The sequence below is a fragment of the Empidonax traillii genome, unplaced genomic scaffold (genome assembly GCF_003031625.1).
Source record: "Empidonax traillii isolate 1590-97213 ecotype Southwest subspecies unplaced genomic scaffold, ASM303162v1 scaffold6:size4315531, whole genome shotgun sequence".
In the NCBI taxonomy this organism is placed as follows: domain Eukaryota; kingdom Metazoa; phylum Chordata; class Aves; order Passeriformes; family Tyrannidae; genus Empidonax; species Empidonax traillii.
Window position 1 is genome coordinate 1,313,275 of NW_020955199.1, and position 21,765 is coordinate 1,335,039.

At 41.0% G+C, this 21,765-nt stretch overlaps 1 long non-coding RNA gene across 1 annotated transcript in view; it reads right to left on the minus strand.

Annotated features, from left to right (window-relative positions):
* Nucleotides 1-10,464, minus strand: part of LOC114055699 — a 17,286-nt gene extending 6,822 nt beyond the window's left edge. Inside the window, exons 1-2 of the long non-coding RNA XR_003570802.1 lie at nucleotides 10,454-10,464; nucleotides 4,137-4,142 (exon numbers count right to left, since the gene is read on the minus strand). This is a non-coding gene — a long non-coding RNA (uncharacterized LOC114055699). The remainder of the gene's footprint in view (nucleotides 1-4,136; nucleotides 4,143-10,453) is intronic.
* Between the last annotated feature and the right edge of the window lie 11,301 nt (nucleotides 10,465-21,765).

Sequence of the window (21,765 nt, forward strand, 5' to 3'; positions counted from 1 at the left end):
ACCTCTAAGCCTTCTCTTCTCCAGACTAAACAACCCCAGCTCCCTCAGCCTCTCCTCATAGGACTTGTGCTCAAGTCCCTTCACCAGCCTGGTTGCTCTTCTCTGGACCCGCTCCAGCACCTCAATATCCTTCCTGAACTGAGGGGCCCAGAGCTGAACACAATACTCAAGGTGTGGCCTCACCAGTGCTGAGTACAGGGGAAGGATCCCTTCCCTGCTCCTGCTGGCCACACTGTTCCTGATCCAGGCCAGGATGCCATTGGCCTTCTTGGCCACCTGGGCACACTGCTGGCTCATGTTCAGCCTCCTGTCAATCCAAACTCCCAGATCCCTTACTGCCTGGCTGCTCTCCAGCCACTCTGTGCCCAGCCTGTAATGCTGCAGGGGTTGTTGTGACCAAAGGGCAGGACCCGGCACTTGGCCTTGTTGAACTTCATCCCCTTGGAATCAGCCCAAATCTTCAGTCTGTCCAGGTCCCTCTGCAGAGCCCTCCTGCCTTCCAGCAGGTCGACACTCCCTCCCAGCTTGGTGTCATCTGCAAATTTGCTAATGATGGACTCAATCCCCTCATCTAAATCATCGATAAAGATGTTAAACAGGACTGGTCCCAGCACTGATCCCTGGGGAACACCACTGGTGACCGGCCGCCAGCTGGATGCAGCCCCGTTCACCAGCACTCTCTGGGCCCGGCCCTACAGCCAGTTCTTAACCCAGCACAGAGTGCCCCTGTCCAAGCCATGGGCTGCAGCTTTTCCAGGAGTATATTACGGGAGATGGTGTCCAAGGCTTTGCTGAAGTCCAGATAGACACATCCACAGCCTTTCCCTCATCCACCAGTGGGTCACCTTATCATAAAAGGAGATCAGGTTGGTCAAGCAGGATCCTCCTAAACCCATGTTGGCTGGGTCTGATCTCTTGTCCATCCTGTAGGTGTTGTGTGATTGCATTCAGGATGATCTGCTCCATAACTCTGCCAGGCACTGAGGTCAGGCTGACAGGCCTGTAGTTACTAGGGTCAGCCTTGCATCCTTTTTTATGGATTGGGGTGATATTTGCCAACTTCCAATCATCTGGGACCTCCCCCGTGAGCCAGGACTGTTGGAAGATGATGGAGAGCAGCTTGGCAAAGCTCTTCTGCCAGCTCCCTCATTACCCTAGGATGGATCCCGTCTGGTCCCATAGACTTGTGAGGATCCAGATGACTCAGTAAGTCACTATTTCCTCCTGGAATACAAGGGGGCTATTTGGTTTCCTATCTCTGTCTACCAGCTCCAGAGGCCAGTTGCCCTGAGGGCCACCTGTCTTACTGGTAAAAACTGAGGCACAGTAGGTGTTAAATACCTCAGCCTTCTCCTCATCTCTATTAACTATGTTTCCCTCCAAGTCCATCAAAGAATGGAGGTTTTCTTTGCCCCTCCTTCTGTTATTAATGTATTTATAGAAGGACTTTTTGTTATCCCTAACAGAAGTGGTCAATTTAACTTCAAATTGCACTTTTGCATCCCTGATTTTCTTTCTGCATGATCTAGCTGTCTTCCTGAATTCTTCGTAAGTAGCCAGCCCTTTCTTCCACAGTTGGTAAACTCTCTTTTTATCCCTGATTTCCTTCAGAATCTCCCTGTTTAACCAAGCTGGTTGTCTTCCCCGCCGGCTTGCCTTTCGGCACACCGGTACAGCCTCTTCCTGTGCTCTCAAAACTTCCTGCTTGAAGCACATCCATCCCTCCTGAATCCCCTTGTTTTCAAGGGTTGTTTCCCAGGGTATGCTCTGGACTAGACTTCTGAATAGGTCAAAATCTGCCCTCCAGAAGTCCAGCATAGAGGTTTTATTGTTGGCTCTCCTTGAATCCCTAAGTATTGAAAATTCTATTATTTCATGGTCACTCTAAGTCCAATTTAGGTACTGGAAGGCTCCTTCCTATAAGGTTTCCTCAGAACCTTCTCCTCCCTAGGCTGAACAGCCTGTCTTCATAGGATAGATGTTCCAGCGTTGTGATCAGCTTAGTGGCTCTTGTCTGGACGCTTTCCAATAGGTGCATGTCTTTCTCACCACTCCAGGAGGAGTCTCACAAGAGCAGTGTAGAAGGGTAGAATCACTTCCCTCAGCCTGCTGCTCGCATCTCTTTTGATGCAGCCCAGGATGTGGTTGGCATTCCGTGCTGCAAGTGCACATTTCTGAGCCATATTGAGCCTTTTGTCCACAAACACCCCAAGTCCTTCTCCCTAGGGCTAGTATCTATCCATTACCCTGCCAGCTTGTATCTGTGCTTGTGACTGCCCCAACCCAGGTGCAGAAATATTACAATAAACTATGAACCTTGGATAAGTATGTACTCTCATGGACTGCAAACTACTGAAGTTTCTACTAAAGATAAGAGTCCTGTTGCCATATACCACAGTATTTGGAATCCTGTCTGTTTTTTTTTTTTTTTACACTCAAGGACACTCAAGATGATAATCTGTACTCAAGGTCTGTATTGTGTGCTCTTTAGGCAGCACTTCAGCTTTTCTACTTTCTTCCTGCTGGGCTTTGTGAGCTATTGCATGTGGCTGGGAGCACAGTGGCTTGATCCTCTCATGTCTTCACTAATTTAATGTTGTCTTAACTGCACTGAAGCCAAAGGCAGCAATTTCCTTTTCAATGTCTTTGTGATGGGAAGGACATGGTAAGGGAAATTTACTTCTGAAAGCCTAAAGCCTTAGGAAACTATCTTTTGTTCCCTCTTCTGCTTATTTAATTTCCGAGAAAAGATTAAAGGTTGGGGATTCAAAAGTACTTTTTTTTTTTCTTGGAATATTCAAAATTACAAAGATCCTAAACATTTAGAAAAAAAAATGGCTTCATTATTGATTTTTTATCTTAGCCCAGCATAAAGCATGTTCCAAGTATTACCAAAAACTGAAAAACACTTCTCAAGAAGTCTAGAGTCTGATTTGTAATGTCATAATACTTAAAATCTGCATATGAACACACAGAATAATTTTTGAAACATAAAGGGATTTTTAGAGGATGGCTGAACTGAGGATTGGGATGCCACTGTTTCTGGTGTTCAGTACAAAGACTGGACCCATGGGGTTTATAGCTCTTGTACTTTATGTCAGGGTCTGGAGTCATCATGCCTCTCCAGGAGTTTTGGCCGCTGGGGCTTGGGACCAGCTCAGAGGGCAGCTCTGTCCCCCTAGTGCCATTGGAAGAGGCTTCCAGATGCCCTGCAGGGAGTGGCCCACCCCTGTCTTCTGGGTGCTGATTTTCAGCTGTGCCTTAAGCTGGGACTGCCCTTCTGCTCCCTAGCTGTGGTAGTGGGACAGCGCTGGCTGCTGGTCTGTCCTGCCCCTACAGGGAGGCCCTACGGCCACTGGTCCCCAGGGAGTAACCACCAAGTGCCACTTGAAATGACAGAGTTAAACTACCACTCTCTGCCAAACCCCATAACGGTGCCAGCTGGAAGGCAAGAGCTTCCCTGCCAGCTGTGCATGCATCAGTCAGACCTTACATGAACAATGAAGACTAGTCAGCTTCAGCAGCTTTCAGCTTTGCATGCTGGAAGAAGGATATCTTCCAGACCAGCTGCACTGAGAGGTCAACTCATGAGGTAAAAGACTCCAATCTGCAATTCTACAGGAAGAAGCAAAACAAAATCAGTGTTCCAGGTTGATGCTCCAGGCTTTGAGCATCTACTTCCTGATAGTAATATTCTCCACATGGAGCTAGCCTTGAAGTTCCTGTGGAAGTTACAGCTGGTGCAAACCATCCCAATAGGAACATAGAAAGGCCTTATTCAGTTAAGTAGGAGTAAACTTGCAATTCAGCCCACAGGGTAATTTGCCTCTTTTAGATAAACACTGTGGTTTTATGAAGAGGGAGGAAATGCAGAGCACCTCCATCATGCTGTTGTGCTCCCAATAATCTATAAAAGCCTAATCCCAGCATTATATTACCAGATGCTCAGAGGTTCACTAATCCACCAGCTATTACACCTGCATTCCAGGCTTTTAATAAGAAGTTCTGCAGCTGAATCCCTTATATGGCTCTTGAAGAAATTACATACTTCAGAGATTCTCTCTGTCCCCTGCCCTTCAGACCAGCAGGAAATTGCTCTCATGAGATCCACCTCCTCTAGAAGAAATGTGGGTAACCTTGGGCTAAATCCTTAGAAGTTCCTGTGGATGGCAGAAGTGTGTGTAGTGGAGGAAATCTGCTAACGTGGCAACGCAATGTTGACATGTTAGCTGTGTTCCTCTTCTTTGCTCTTAGACCCTCCACAAATATTTCTTTGGCTTAGATTCTATGAACAGTGGCATAGGAATTGTATTTTCAGCTATATCCGTTGATATTCTAAGCAGATAGTTATTTAGATGCACTCAAGTAGCTGTTTGATATCGTGCCTTAGACACAGGTATGAACTCACCGTAGTAAGAAAATCATAAATCCCTAACCTAATGGCAAAAGAGTGTAGTGCTCAAGTTTTTCCTCCTCAGATTTCAGGAGTACCTTAAGTCATAACATCAATTTGTCAACATTTTCTCTCTAAGGATACAGCTGCAGTTTCTTCTGGACATCCTAGAGTGCATGAAAGGGGGTATTGTTTTGAATTTAAATATGATGTTGTGATCCCTTTCTTTCATACATCTGATGTCTGAATTGGGATAATCACCTGTTATTTTCAGTCTGTCATAACTCATTCCTCATTAATAACATTTTGTCTTCTCCTGAAATATACTTCTGTAGTTGGAAGGCAAAAGCATTAATAATCAGGAGCCTTTTGTCCTGCATAAAACATGTCATCCTGCAAAATGATACTCTGATTGATTGCCTAAATTGCAATACACTGTTTCTCTTCTCTGTTTGGATGGACGACAACTAGGAAAAGTCCTGAGGCAACTGAGTAGACCTTGATTCTATCAAAGAGAGGCCATAGGGAATTTTCTAACAAAAAATCAACAGAGGAAATGAGTAATTATGACTGATAAGTAAGCTTAGGAAAATGTGAAGCCTTTTCAATCATTCCCATTCCCTCTTTTTTTTTTTTTTCAGAAGAAAATGTATTTGTTCATGTGACATTCATTCTACCTGTGTATCTAATTATATCTCAAGTCACCTTTGGGGGGGGTGAACAATGATTTGGATAAAATACTTGTCCTCCTTTGTAAGGAATTAATTAATTTTTATTAAATAAACTAATAATTAAAGAAAGTTTCTTGCCCATTAGTCCTGAGTTTTGACTACACATTCCAGGAGGACAGGGAGTGGTGCATTTAGAAAGTATTATATATGAGAATAACACCAGTGATAGCATGCCACCATTTTACCACACCAAGTTGCATGTATGTTGGTGAACCACTGCAGTTTTTCTTTTTTGTCAGGAAGCAGATGATTCATAAATGTGCTTGAACACTTGCAGTGTGGGAAACTGAGTAGGTGACCAAGACTCAGGATTGTACCAGGTTGGTAATGTGACAAACCAGAGGTCTTTACACGGACCTCTGAAGGAATCATTAGAGAGATATTTTGATAAAAATAGAACATGAAATAAAATGAACACATAATGAATCACCAATAAGTTGCAATGTAGTTACTACAGAAATAGATGTACCTTCAGTTATCACATTTATTCATACACTAAAATATCCATAAGCAAAACTGAAATAATTGTGACATTTTGCATTCAGGCTTTACTTTTGTCACAATTTTATTTTCACAGAGTTTTAGGTTTGTTTTTTTTTTTTAAAGTGAGGAACTCCAGTCCAATATTTTGAGTCATATGACTTCTTAGGTCAGCTCTGAATTTGGTACTTTTGCCTTAAACTCTTTTAAGTTGCTGAACATCAATATTTGGAAGTCACAATAGCTGTGATTCTGACGCACATTACAAATCACTCTAAAAGTCACCAGGATATCATTATTCCTTGTCCAAACAGTACTTACATTACTGCTTATTCTTTATTCTATTCAAGATTAGCTTTATTCTATTCAACACTGAAAACAACTTAGCACGACACAGAAAATGACTACGAAAACCACAAAATAGTGTCTTTCTCTTACTAAATCTTTTGCTTGGCTAACTCTTTTTTCCCTACGAATTATCAAAACTTGATTGATATGTATAATTTTGCTCCATTTTTGTACAGCTTCATTGCAATAATTCAGTACCTAATAAGGTACAAGAGCTAGTGCTCAATTCCATCAGTTTCCATAAGAGTGGCTGAAAACACATTGTGTACATCTCAGGGTCCCTGGTGAGCATTTACATATTACACCATCATGATAAGGCATATAAAACCCTAAGTTTACTTCAGAAAGTAAACAGAGGAAACAGAGGAAAATATACCATTTATACCATTGAAAATATACCATTTAAAGATATACTAAAATACAGGAGGTGACTTGAAGTTTATGGCCTAATTTTGGCCAGGAGAGGATAAATTTTTTTACAGTAGCCTGGTGGGGGGCTGAGGGGGCAAGGCCAGGCCCCAGATGTTGTTCTGTACCAGCTCATGCAATTGCTGGGGATAGGGGAAAGGGACTTGATGGCTTTAGAGATGAAGGGCATGGCTTCTGGTCTAAAAACCAGAAACAGGGGAAGGGAGGCGGAATTGTCCACTGTTGTTCATTGTCTCAGGGTCTGTTTTGAGCATTCTCTCTTTTGTATACTTCTGTTATTAATACTGTTCCTGCTACTGATAATTTCTCATCTCATTCCTGTTTCCAGTAAATCATTCTTATCTCAGCCTGTGATGTTCACCTTTTCTGCTTCGAATTCTCAATTCCATCCTGCCAAACAGTGGGAAGGGGGAGGGAAAGAGGAGGGGTGAAAGAGCAGCATGTGGCTTTGGAGAGTCTTGGTGGGGGCACTGAATTGGAGAATACCATTTCTAAACTAACATAGCTTTATTTTGGGTCACAAAGGGTTTTGGTAACAACAGATTTGCCCCAAGCAGGTTGGAAACTATTTTAATCTAAGCATTTGTTTTATTAGCTAAGGAGCCACTGATCACCATTGCTCTGTTGCTTGCTCTGATCATGTGGGTGTGGTACCTAACCCTGTATATTTTTCCGCACTTGCACTATGTCCCCATCAAGGTGCTCATTTTCAGAGCAGTGAGAGGGATCAGGATCTCTGCAAGTTGAATCTGAGTCAGCAGTGCCCTGGCAGCCAGGAGGGCCAACCGTGTCCTGGGGGACATCAGGCAAAGCATCGTCAGTCAATCAAGGGAGGGGATTGTCCTGCTCTGCTCTGCACTAGTGCGGCCTCACTTTGAATATTGTGTGCAGTTTTGGGCACTGCAATATAAGAAAGATATTAAGCTCTTAGAGAATATCCAAAGGAGAGCAATAGAGATGGTGAAGGGCTTTGAGGGGAAGCCGTATGAGGAGCGGCTGAGGGCACTTGTTCTGTTCAACCTGGAGAAGAGGAGACTGAGAGGTGGCCTCATTGCAGTTACAGTTCCCCCCGCCTTGTGAGGGGAAGAAGAGGGGCAGGCACTGATCTCTTCCTTGTAGTGACCAGTGACAGGACCAGAGGGAAGCACTCAGGGAGACTCGAGGACAACCCCTGAGGTTCTGGAGTTGGGGATACAAGGGATCCCAGGCCTGTTACACCCCAACTGAAAAAGAGATAGTGGCAGTTTGTGAAGGGGTTTGAGCTGCTTCAGAAGGGACTGGCGCCAAAGTACAGCTTCTTCTGGCACCCTGACTGTCAGTGCTGGGCTGAATGTTCAAAGAGAAGGTCCCTTTCAGACACCATGCCACCAACACAACCTAGAGTAAGTGGATTGCTCCGATCACACAGTGAGCTTGAGTAGGAAATCGTGATCACTCAGGGATCTTGGAAGTCATCGCAAGCTGACCTGAAGGTGAAAATTTTGGACAATTATCAGAAGAGCAGGAGAAGGTGATGTGTTAAGCAGACCCCACCATATAATCAGCTATCAGAAAATCAAAAGCAATGCACTTCCTTCACTGATGGTTCCTGCCACATTCTAGGCATATATGAAAAATGGAAAGCTGTCATATGGAGTCCTACATGGGGAGGGACAAGGTGGATAAAGTCATGTTGCAGAGCTGAAGGCCCTCCAGCTGCCTTTGAACAAGAGAAATGGCCAGTGCTCTACCTCTACACTGACTCATGGATGTTAAATGGTGCTCTATGGGGGTGACTGGACTGATGAGAAAAGACGCATTGGCACAGAGGTAAATCTGTCTGGGCTGCCAAACCTTGGCAAGACATTGCCATCTCAGTAGAGAAGTTGGTTGTGAACGTACATCATGTAGACATGCATGTACCCAAGAGCTGGGCTACTGAAAAACATCACAATGGAGAGGTGGATTGAGCTGCTGAGATTAAAGTGTCTCAGGTGGATCTGGACTGGCAACATAAAGATGAATTATTTCTCACTTGGTAGGCCCATGATGCCTCAGGTTATCAGGAAAGAGAGGCAACATTCAGATGGGCTCCTGATTAAGGCATCTATCATGGACACTATCTCCCAGGTTATCCATAACTGTGAATCATACACTGCAATCAAGCAGGCAAGTGGTATTGCGGTGGTATTGTGGACAGTGGTCAAAATACAAATATGGGGAGGCCTGACAGATTGGTTACATCAAACTCCTTCAGATCTACCAAGGCAAGCACTACGTGCTTACAGTGGTGGAAACAACCACTGACTGGCTGGAGGCACACCCTGTGCCTCACACCACTGCCCAGAACACCATCTTGGGCCTTGAAAACAACTCATGTGGTGACATGACACTCCAGAAAAAATTGAGTTGGACAATCAGACTCATTTCAAAAATAGCCTTATAGACACCTGGCCAGAGAGCACAGTATTGAGTGGCTATATTGTATTCCCTGCCACGCACCAGATGCTGGGAAAACTGAACAGTACAATGGACTGTTAAAAAACACATTGAAAGCAATGATGGTGCGACCTTCAAACGTTGGCATCTACATTTAGTGAAGGCCACCTGGTTAGATAATACTAGAGGCTCTACCAATCGAGATGGCCCTGCCCAACCAAAACCTTCATGTACCGTAGAAGGGGATAAATTCATCATGATGCATATGAGGAATGTGTTACGGAAGACAACTTGGATTAGTCTTTTCTCAAGCAAAGGCAAACTCATCCATGGGATTGTATTTACTTAAGGATCTGAGTGCACCTGGAAGGTAATACCTCAAGGGGATTTATTTTTAGGTGTAAACAGTCTGTAATGTTGAATTGTATAATATCAGTTGTGAATGACACTGCCAATGTATGCCATAACTATCATGGACAACAAGGATACACCAGTCATGAGCTCCTGAGATGCAGGTTGCAACCAGCTGACAACACACCAGCTCTCCTGCCTTGGAACACTTCTAGGATGGATAGAACCCACAGTCACGGATTAAATCAACTCAACAGGCATCTTGGAGGGATTGCCATTGACTGTTGATATGATAAGTATATTTGTATTTATGTATGTATATTTCTATACTGCATTATATATGTATATGTATATGTATATGTATATGTATATGTATATGTATATGTATATGTATATGTATATGTATATGTATATGTATATGTATATGTTGAAGGAAGACAAGGCTCTAGAATGAAGGAAGACAAGGCTTTAGAAGGATTAATCGAAGCATCTTACTGCAGGGGCCCACTGTTCTCCTACCCACTTTCTCTACCTTGCTCTAAGGAGATTTCGTTCTGTACAAATTCTGTAGACATAAGCCACAAGTACAATGCACAAAGAGCCCAGAGGTAATAAATCACAGCCAAATAGGCTAAGGTAGACATTTGAATAGGTAAAGTAGGCCTAGAGCCAAGGGTTTCTTCAAACCTGGACGATCAGAACACGAAAACAAAGGAAAGTACGAAAAGTCTCCGGGGTCACGCGATGAAGAAGAGTAGATTTGAGATCCCATGAGGAAGTTAGGCAGGATCTCCCACCATAATGTTCCTCAAAATAGAGACCACGCCTCAAACTCCGCCCTGACTCCACCTACTATGAATATTGTATGCAATAATATGAATATGTATGTGGTTATGTTGTAATCATTGCCAAACCTGTATAAAATATTCATTCTGACCTAACCAGCTCGGAGCCTGTTTTCCCAGCAATAGCTGGGAAATGTATCTAGTTGGAAGGTGTAGGATCTGGCCATGACATAGAGGGTATGCAACAAGGGGTGAATAATGTACTGGCTCTGGCCAGGACAGGGTTAATTCTTTCAGTAGCCAGGAAAGGGCATGGCCAGGACTCGGAGGTTGTTCTATAGCACTTCACCTCTTTGTCAGGGTCCAGGGAAAGGGAGTCTCTTCCAGGGAGACCGTGCTACTTCTGGTTAAGCGAAAGCTCTGAGTGGTAGTATATGGAAGTTCATTAACCAGATGAACTTGAGGATCTCAAAGATACTGCCACAGAAGACAACTGCAACCAGTACAATTAACCGCACGTGCTCTGTGCTGCAGAGCTTGTTGGCAAACCCTACCCACAAGACATACCAAGCTGAACCAAACTCCAGCTTATCCTTTGCATTTTAAACTTTTGTGAAATTGAGGAATTGCTCTTTAGTCTTGCTGTTGAAAATTTTATAGGCAGCAGCTCCCACACTTCAAGGCAGTCTTGCAAAAAGCAATTTATTTGAGTTTGTGAATTCAATCATATACCTGACACTATTTTATATGGAAGGTACATCCTCTGTTTTATTTTTCTCTCCATGCTGCAAAACTCATTGGAGTCAAAAGCTAAATCCTTTCAATCTACAGGGCAGCTCCCTGTTGGAAGTTAGAAGCAGATGATATGTGTTCTTCAAGAGGCATGATTTCATAGCTAAATATTTCCATAACTGTTGTTGAAAAGGAAATGCTTTACATTTGGGAACACTGAAAACTTTAGCAGACTTATAAACTACTGGAGGGATGAAAGCTTCTTTTCTCACTTGTTCGTGTTGACTATGCCAGTGTATGATGCTTAGGGACCAGTCACTATATCTCTAGTTGTTTTCATTCAGATAGCTGCAGCAGCATTTTCTTTATTGTCCTAAAACCCCCCCAGGTTACTCTGCTTGCAATTAGAGAGACATTCAAATTTTTCTTTAGTAATGGAAACCTAATTGGAGAGTATCTTTGTATGGGAATGGATGACGAAAGAGATAAGACAGCAAAGTGCTCAGTTCATTGAGAGATTTAGAGCTACATGATCCAGTTTTCCAAGCTGCCATATACTGGTTAGAAAGGGATATCAAATCTATGGTTGGCCTTACTTTATCTGTAGTAGAGCTGCTGTCCTTTGGAGTTTCCAAAAATGGCAATAAAAATGGTTTAGTTTTGTCTTCATTCTTGTATGGAAAATCCTTAGCAAGGGTTGAAAGGAGCCCAGTATATTTAGACATGAGTTAGCATTCTTGAATGAAGACTTTTTGCTTACCCAACAGTTTTCAAAGTTACATCTTTCCCCAGGGATTTAAACTCACATATTTATTCAAATGTCATCACTGTATATGGTAGTAACACAAAGAACGTATATTTTAATACATAGGAATTGCACTAGAACACAAAACCAGGGCTCATCATATCATTGCAGAGGATACCATGTACTCAAACACATGCAGCAAGTATACACTTGGCATAATACTTACCTCTCATTTTGGCAAGTAAGTAGTGAAAAATCAAGGTAAATGGTGAAATGGGTGTTTGATGTTACAATATCTGGTACAATAGAATTTTCCCCAGCAGCAATAAAGTAATATTTTTAAGGCAGGTATAACAAATAACACTAAGAAGTCATATGAATAATTCCATTAATTTTGACTACCCTTAAGCATCTATGTCTTAGCCGTGCCTCACAATAAAGAGATTAGACAGTTTACATTCTTCCATATTTATATTTTTCTCCCTTGAATACTTCATCCCTTACAGTGCAATAAGCTGTAGGTATATACAGAAAAATAACAACAACAAAAAAAAAAAACAAACTGTTTCTCCATTGGAATACCTTGCTTTTATGTCAAGAGGCAGATTAAAATTTTGGGAAACACACAACTGTAGACCTTAGTTCTGCGAGCTTTTATTTGCAGTGGAACAGTTTCCATTCCAAAGAATTTTGCATGGATTAGAAGCACTCTTATGGATGTAATTGAAATGTCATTGATAAATGCTGGAAATTAATGGAATGTGTTCTAGCGACATCTTTGATGTTATCAACAAACAACTAAGTGGGGTTTTTTTAGAGGGTATGGTTCTGATGACAAAATCTTCTGCATGAGACCTGTTCTTGGCAGTTGAAGTTTTTTTAAAAAGTGAGAAAAACACCTGTGACTTTCTCCAGGCTTTGAAATGTTGTTCTACACAAATAATTAAAAGGATTTGCCAAAATATTTTGTAATGCAAGACCACTGGCAGTATAGATCTGGGCTTTGAGAGAGCTGAAATCTCAATTCCATTCCATTTGGAAGTGCCAAGATCTAAGAGGAAGTTCTACTAGCACAGTCATGCTTAGGAAGCAGTGATATAATTGGGTTACAGGCTGTGAAGACACCTAATTGAAGTGTTCCTGAAAAATCATCCTAAGATCCTATAGAACTTCTAGGATCCACTACTAATGAAAGACTCTTCACTTCATGTGTCAAAAGCAAAATGAAAGATACTGATTATTAACTGCATGACAAACGTTGAGGGTGGACAGGGAGGGGAACTCCAGTCTAGAGGCTTTCCTTTTACGCCTAGTCCTGGCGGGGAAGGTGCCCTCCCCCTCCCCCCCACCATGGGGTCTCCATGGTTCCCACAGGGATCACCGGAGACGAGCTGCTGGCAGGGTGAGCAGGCAGAGAGAGAGTTTATTGTTCTGAGTAACAACTTAAATACCTTAAATACCTTCTGGAGGTAGGTAAACATAAAAAAGGTGACCATTAGGAGTTCAGGAGGTCTTACAAACCAACCAATTACAAGAAAGGGTTAACAACCAATAGATGAGCTTCCAGTTCTCTCTTAGACATTTCAAAGATACAGGTAAGGGATCTTGGGAAAGAGAAAGGTTTACACAAAGAGTTACACCACCGTTTTGGAAGCATGTTCACTTTAACAACATTAAAACTTCTGCATTCTTTTATATACTGCAACAACTGCATATTACAGAAAAAGACATTTCAGTCTGTCATAACCATAATGTAAATTGAAATAACAAATTGTCTTGGAGACAGAGTATGAGAAGTTTTGGCTTTAAACTGAAAATCCCTTATCAGGAATACTAAGCAAGTTTTGTTTACAGATGAGCACAGTAAATGCCTCATTATTCAAATCACAGGCCTTAAGTTTGATTTTTGTGGGTTTTTTTTTTGGTTTGGTTTTGTGGGGTTTGTTTGTTTGTTTGTTTGTGTGTGTGTGTGTGTGTGTGTGTGTGTGTGTGTGTGTGTTTTAAGTAAAATCCTCAGGCCAGTTGAGATTTACATTATTGTGAATTTTGCCACATCAGTGTGTTGGCCAGAGATTCCATAAATAAAGAATCAGTTTGTTCTTGAAACACTACTAAACCTAATTATTTCACTGAAAATTCATGCAGGCAATAGTACGAAATGTGAGAGTAACTATTTTCTAGATGTCACCTGTTTAAGCTAGAAATCCATCTAAGCAGATAATAGTTACCTAAAAACCCTTTGACAGCGAAGCTATGTCAAGGAATGCCAAAACCCCACCATGCATCAAAAATGAGACCCTTCTGATTTTAAATGCATTTAGGAGACGCTTACAATGCACTGAACTTTTTGTGATTTTACAAAGAGAAAATTATATTTTTCTTCTACGTAGTTCTGTAATGTAGGATCCTGAGTGAGTTTTGTCACATGCAAGAAAGCTATCAGGGTGGAACTGGACGACTCCGCTTAAGAGTTGTTTATACACCCTTAAAGAAACATCTGCTGTCAGGGATGACCAATTGCTTTTACTAACTTTTAAAGTTTAAACCCTAAAACAGTCTGACTGTCCTGGCACCACTGCTATAATCAGATGACCTTGGAGGTCTTGCTTCCATATCATTAGCTACTAAAAAATTAGCAAAACACCTTCAATAGCCATTTCAAGCCAGGATGCCCTCTGAGTTGCTGTTAGCAAGGGCCAAAAGCAGACGTCTGGATCCCAGGAGGAATCAAGTTTCCAAGTCATGCTTTAGTAACCAGTTTTTCAAACCACCTTCATCCCAGACTGGCTAGGACCTAGACAAATACTTGCTAGAATCCAGACTTCTGCACAAGATATGGGCCGAACTCACTTTCATTGCATCTCACATAAGGGGCAAACCGAGACATTTTTTACCTATTATGCTTCCTCCCAAGTTGTAGCTCCACTCCTTGTTCAGCTTCAGGGTTCGTGTCACCATTCATGGCCATTAGTCATGGCCACTGTACTGCCAGCACCAACCTCTTGCCAGTGATGCTACCTTATGTACCAAGTATGTTCCTAATCCTTACGAGGATTCAGTAGTACAGATGGCTTACAACACACCACACCAACTGTATAGCGACCGTGTTAGTTTTTTGACTGCCAGCCGAGGAAGGCTACCCTCAGGGCAGATTATTGGGAAAGCGTGTGTAATTCTGAAAATGCTCCTTAATCGGGGAGCGGGGGAAGTTTGGCATCTTATATTTAGGGAGAGTGCATTATTGATGTGATTCTTTTCAAATCAGTGAAATTACTAAAGCAATTATAAAAGCTCAATATATCTTCATAAGAGTCTGCTGTTTTCACTGTTGACCAAAAGAGTCTGTCTCGGTCTGTAAGGAAAGAGGAGGATTACTGACATTACCTTGTCAGCCTCTTAGTTTCTGACATATAACTTTTTTCTTTCAGCAGTTTGAAGTAATTAATTTCTTCCATTTGAACAACTACAATCAAGCATATATATATGTTATTATTATAAGGTACTTGACAATAATATTTCAGTGAAAGCTGTATTTCCTATTTTTTCCACAAAGCTATGCCATTCTTACATAGCAACGGGGTGCCATTCAGAGTTAGAGAAGGAATCCTAGGAAATTGGAAAATTTGTATCAGTGAGAGCCAATTCAAATTTTCACAGATTTTGCTTACAACTTAACTCTTTTTGGAAGCTTTTTAAATGGTGTTTCATGAAGTTGTGATGAGCACAGATAAATCTTTCGTTTATCTTCTTCACTGTGTATAGTTTGCTATAGAGGGATAAATTTTTCATGTACTATACTTAGAGAAAGGTGACAGATTGTGAACAATTGGGATATCCAATAAACATGATTTCAGTACTGAAAACCCAGATCACCCCTTCTGTTTCAGTACCTTATCTGATTTTATTTTCTCCTTTGAATTTTTAATTTGGAAGATAAAAGTCAAGCACTAGGGTAGTTTCTGTGGCCTAACAATAAAGCAGCTAAGAGTTTTATCTCTTCAGAGCTGATTTAACCATTAAAATTTTTGGCAAACATTTTATGGACTCTGTAAGAATGTTTGGTTTTCAGTTTGAACCACAAAGATGCATGAGCACTTGAAAAAATACCAACCAAAGCACAGATTTAGTAACTGCAAAATAACTTGCATATTTCAAAACGAGAAGGTATCCAGAATGGACTATGTTGCTTAAGGGCCTTGAGGCTGTACCTCATAAAAGGAATTTTTCAGTAGGGGTCCCTGGCACCACCACAGCCATCAGAGTGAAGAATATTCAACAACAGCCATCTCACAAACTGCTGTGGGGGTCTGGCCTAACCTGCAGGATAATTTTTTTGTTGAAAGGGCTGCTACAAGGTAGAACACTTCACTTATCTGCCTCACTCTTGTCACAATCATTTTACACTGCAGTTAAGCCCTAATTCTAAGGGCTCACAAGTACCTTAAGTATTACTCTGCCTTCCTTTCTGTCCTAACCTCTAGCTTTGTACTTTACTTTTAGGCAGAATGACAGATAGTTTGGTCCATTTACATTGCTTAATACATGAGCTTTCATACATCCAGTTACTTTTAGAGAACAGAAATGTGGCTACTTGGCTCATTTGTTGCTACAGAAAAGCCACACACATGGTTTTTAATGTTTTTTTTTGAAGCGGGGCATATGCTGACAGGTGTAGGAGAAATAATGCCAGGCATTGTTCCTGGTGCTAGCTGCTGCCATAAACATGTTTATCCTGAACTGAAAAATTAAACTGATCAGACAAAATCAATGGTATTTTTTCCTGAACAAAGTTTTGTGTTATCGGTCTAAGTGAACCCCCCTCCTGCTACATAAGAGCTATATGTCTTAACACAACAAATCTGTAATCGTCAAAAAAACTCTGTATGCTCTTTCGATTTCTTTAGAAACAAATGTGCACTGCTTTGGATCTGGTTAGAGCAATCTGTTTTATTAGCAATTAGCTGATCTGTCTTGTGTGGCCACCCCAGGGGCTGCTCTTGCTTCTTTTCCAGTACTGGTTTTAGACAAAGAACAGTGGATGATGGCAATTGCTTGGTATGGCCACCACGACTGTCACAATCCACTGTCAGATTAGGCCATGTGATCCAGGACAGTCCCAGGCTCTTCTGCTGCAGGGTCCGGGGTAGTGTGGAAAGAGAAGACTGGGAAGACACTCAAGATAGCATGGCTTCTCCCTCCTACCCCTGCATGTGGAGCAGTTTAGGCACAGACAGAATAGTGACTCATTACCACTTTTGTTTTTGCTTATCTGATGTCAGAAGGTCAGGTGAGACTAAGAATTAGATGTAGTTGCAAGATAAAAAACAGAAAGTGCAAAAGCCTCTTTCTGGTCAGTCAATGTCTTGTCGTATGAAATGCCATATATGTACATGTATGGACATGGAAAGAGAAAAGATTCATGTGTGGACAATGTGAATATGATAATGCAGTGACAGCCATCTGGTCCAAATCTTATTAACATCTCACCAAGGCTAATGAAGTCATTACAAAAGTAAAGTGAACGAGAACCAGACCATACAGCTTAAACAGTCATCTATAGTAAGAGCTGAGAGTTCAAATTCATGTAAAAAAGTTCTTTTATTCTGAACAAACCCTAAAGTTTCATTAAATAAAGAGTTCAACATTAAAAGGTTGGGCAACCAAGCATCTGTGAGGAGAAGCACATCAAAACCTGTAATATCTGCTTCCTTGCATTAAACAGACATATTTAAAACAAGCACATCCCGAGCTATTAGTTTATACCATCACAGTTGTTAAAATGTGGCATAATCCCCTCTTAATAAAGCAGTTCAGAACTAGAAAGATAAAAAAGACCATAAAATAAAAGTAGACTGTGAGGATTTACAATATAAACACTATCCACTGCCGGAACTACAATGCAATTAAAACTGCTCTCTGGGATGACTTTTCTTCCTCCTCTAAGTTCTCTCCCTTTATTTTACATCCAGCTATCTTCCTACTTTTGTTAATTGAGGGCATCTACAGTGCAAATGCTCTGTTTCTCAGAGGTAAATAAAATTATTTATGCTGCAGGTCACATCTGCTCCATTCTGCCCAGTATCATCTCAGACTACATTTTGCTTTTGCCTTTTCTGTCCCACACTGGTGTTTTGGCAGAGGAAAAGTTTCTGCTTCCCTTATGCCCTCACCTCACTCGATCTCTCAGTCTCTGAAGTAACAGAAGACTGACGTAAAGTTATGATAGCAAGAAATGTGACCTCTTGGTATTTATGCCTTGGAAACTACTGTCCACAGTTTCTGGTACCTCGCTTGAGCATTAATCTGTTAACAAACTATGCTGGGAGAACAATTAATACAGTTTCCTATTATTAAGTGGATGACATGCTTGTCCCATTTGTATTAATAAGGCTTTTAAAAATGCTTCTAGTGGGACTCCCTTTCTGAGCAGTATAATTTGCAAATTTTCTACATGTATAGACACAATCCCTGAGAGCACTCAGAGTAGCTGAATAGTCAACTGCTCGCTAGCCCTGTAAGGCAATCCATCTACGTCCTGAGGACCTCGCTGCCACCGTCCAAGCGTGCTTGGCCCGGGCAGATGAACCTCAGGATTAAAGGGTGGGCTCAGTTCCGCGCACACTGTGTCTCACCTAAAAAATCCAACGCACAGGCTGGAAGGTGGAAAGACCTTCCCCGGTTCTTCGTTCGCGAAGAGACTGGCCATCTAACTATGAAGCTGTAAATATCCCATACACCTGTTTCTGAAAGTTTCGAACCTTTTATATGTAAACTTTGCAACATCTGTATTTATTTATTATTATAGGATTCTAATGAAGTTTCTTCCATGGTCACATCTTATCTCTTCAGCCTGTGTCCTTATTTCATCTACTGTGTAAATTAAGTAGATGAAACAACCTGAATATTTTATATAGTAACAAATGGACATAAATTGCTCTATGTTGTTATAAGTAATTTTTCTTCATTCTTCAGCTCTGAAAGTATGTAGCTTCATTTGATATTAGATTTTCACGTGCCTCTTAAATCCAACACAGATGCAGCTCTTGGAAAAATAGAGTCTAGGCATGTCTTAGATTTTTCAGAAATAAAATAAGCTGACACGAAAAAACATATTTGGTAGCTGAGTCTCAACAAAAAAGTAGTCCCCTCTGCTTCTCTGGAAAATGTGTTACGGGCAGGAACCACAGAAGTTTCATTATCCTTTTGAATTCAGTGGTACAAACTGATGCTAAATGGATCTCCAGTCAATAGAGCTAAGAATGATACAACCCAACACAAAATATTTATACATGTAAGATATAACACTGAATTACTGAACTCAACTTCAAATTAAATTATGTTGCTTTGGGAGGGTAATCTCATACTTGTTACATGATCATGAAACAACCTCGACACTTTTCTTCAGTGTAACTGTTTTGACATTTAATTACCTGCTATGACACCCAGAAATTTCACTTTAACAATGCTCAAATTAAAAATTAATACTCTCTCTTCTATCATTTTATTCTGCCTCCTTACCTGACAAGGGACAAGGAAACATTACAGTAGAAGGCAGTGCCAGAACTCTCAAGACAGAGGGTTAATCTTGATGCGAAGCTTAACTGCTACATGCATTGGTATGCCAATGATCCAGAAGATCCCAGGTGAAAAGCACCTTTTTTAAAGTGAGATGTTCACTGGTAAAGCTCAAGGACAATATGTGAATGTTTTCGTAGCAGTTGGCCTTATTTTCTTGATTTCATTTTCAAAATGGATTGCATCATGGGCAGCAACGCAGAATACTTTTGAACTCAGATGCCCTCACCTTGTGATTCTCCTCTCATTCAGTATAGAGGTATGGTGAACAGCTAAAACTGGGTCCTGCCTCAGAATGCCAAACATAACCTGGTATGCTGTGTTCTTCCAAACAAAATAAAACCTGTTATGGACAATCAGGTTCAAACGTAACTCACTTGGCTTTAAGCACATTCTCTGTTTTAATTTCTGCTTTGTGTTTTGTCAGAAGAAAGTTCCACTGGAGACATGTAGCCTATTTTTACCTTTCCTTAATATTTGAAAGAGCAAAGATTACAATTTTCAGAAAGAGACCTTAGCTTTCATTATCTCAAATTAAGATCTGAGAGAAGCTTGAGGACTTTCTATAAACTCCTTCTATAAGATTAAAGGGAAAGGATTAAGGGCAAAAGGGGAGAAATCATTGTTTGTTTGAGTACCCCTTGCAGTGAACTTTCTTCATTAACAATGTCTGTGTTTGCAGAGCTTCACTCTTACACCTGAAGCAATCAAATTCATTATTTTTGCATGCATTGCCTTGAAACATGACTAGAGACGAGACTTGAGGAAACAACATGAAGCTGAGTCAGGGGAGGTTTGGGTTAGATATCAGGAAAAGCTTTTTCACCCAAAGGGTGGTTGAGCACTAGAACAGGCTCCCCAGGGAAGTGGTCACAGCACCAAGCCAACCCAAGAAGGGTTTGGACAATGCTTTCAGGTACATGCTGTGGTTCTTGGAGGGTCTTGTTCAGGGCTGGGAGTTGGACTTGATGATCCTGATGGGTCCCTTCCAATTCAGCATATTCAATGATTCCGTGATTCTATGAAATCTTATTTATTAACCCCAAATTTAATTTTAACTCACTTTCTCACTCTTCATGTCCTTAGTATGTTTTCAGAGTATAAGGAATTCCTCAGAACAACTTTATTTAACAAATGAAGCTGTTTTTTTACTTAAAAAGGTCTGCATGCAGGTTCTCTTCTTTCTCCAGACTTTTTGGGCTTGTTTATGCACCTCTGGGGCTTAGCCTAAGGAAAAATGTTTTCCTTCAAGTGTGTCCTGAAAATTTTGACACTCCCGGAAAAGAGGGAGAACCTGAAGGGTAAGAATTCTCAGAATTCAGTAGGACTTTTCTCTTCATCCACCACCCACACTTGCACTGCTCCCAAGGTCTGGGGAGAGTAAACAGAGGTTATCCAGAATTCCTTCGAGCAGCATGAAGCCACAGGGGAAGCTCCATGCTGTTCTAAGGGAAAAGGGAACGGTAATCTCCAAGTCAGTCATTGTTTTAGGAAACACTTTAGAGGTTCACAGCTCTCGCATATGTTATGAAAACCCTGGAATGCAGATGTGATAGCTAACGGATTACTGAACCCCTGAGCACCTGGTAATCTAATGTTGTGGTTAGCCCTTTTGAATTGCAGGGAGCACAACTGTGCAGTAAGAAATTGCTCTGCATTTCTTCTCTGCTCAAAATATGATGTACCCAAAACCTTCTGAAGTCAAAAAGAGGTGTGCAGAAAAAGGATGGTTTGGTTAGATTCCAGGGCCATGCCGTGACCTTTCAACTTTCAGGTTACTCGAAGTCCTCTCTTTTGTCATGTTTTGTTTTATTGTCAATCCCTGTGGTAACTGATTTTTGTGACCTTTTTTTCTGTTATTTGTGTCATTAAGGTCTGAAAGTAGAAACATTTTCCTTCCTTAATAAATTGCTGCCTTACATCACCATATGTTGGATCCACTTCTGTACCTGACACTCTCTTCTGGTCAGCAAAGGCTCTTGCATGTTTTCATTGTAGGAGATCACAAATCAATAGACTACCTGAATCTCACAGAATAATGTCAATTTTTTATTTTACTGGGAGGTGGGGATGAGATTATGAAACCCTGAAGAACATGAAAAGAACATCACAAAGCAGCCTGAAGGCTTTAAAAATAACTTTTTGAAGGTTTTTAATATCTTATTTAATACACGGATTACCCCCTTATGAAGAAGAGGTGTACTAGTATTTTCTAAACATGTGGGAGTGTAACCCAGGACACAATGACACTAGTGATCCTCTTGGGTGGAGCAATGAAAAAAGAAACTTTAGTGAAGTCCTTTACTCCGACCATAGAATAAATAATTAATATATTCCAATGCTGTATATTATCTTTTGTTCCTAATCCAGTGTGGCCTAGTGTAAGAAAACCATGTTGTACCAGACAAATGAGGTAACAGGGGATTCAGATGAAGTAGCAACTTAGGTATAATATAAGTGGAAATTAAATATGTACATATTCACATAAATATGGACAATACATGTGAATATGTAAACAGTCATACCCTATATAAACAGGTTTGTAATTCCCTGAAGCCTTTTATTTTGAGATTTTTTTTTGGATTTATAAGGATAAATTATTGGGATATTTTGTAGTGAATGATTTTCCAGTCAAAAGTGTTTTAGGCCTGGTCTAAGGGAAGACTCAACTGTACAGGTTCAAATTAAAACAGATATACTAATGGAGAACTGCCTACGGTCACTTGTCATAGTTCTGATTTTAGCAAGGAATTTTGTCTTTCCTTTCCCCTTCCCCCC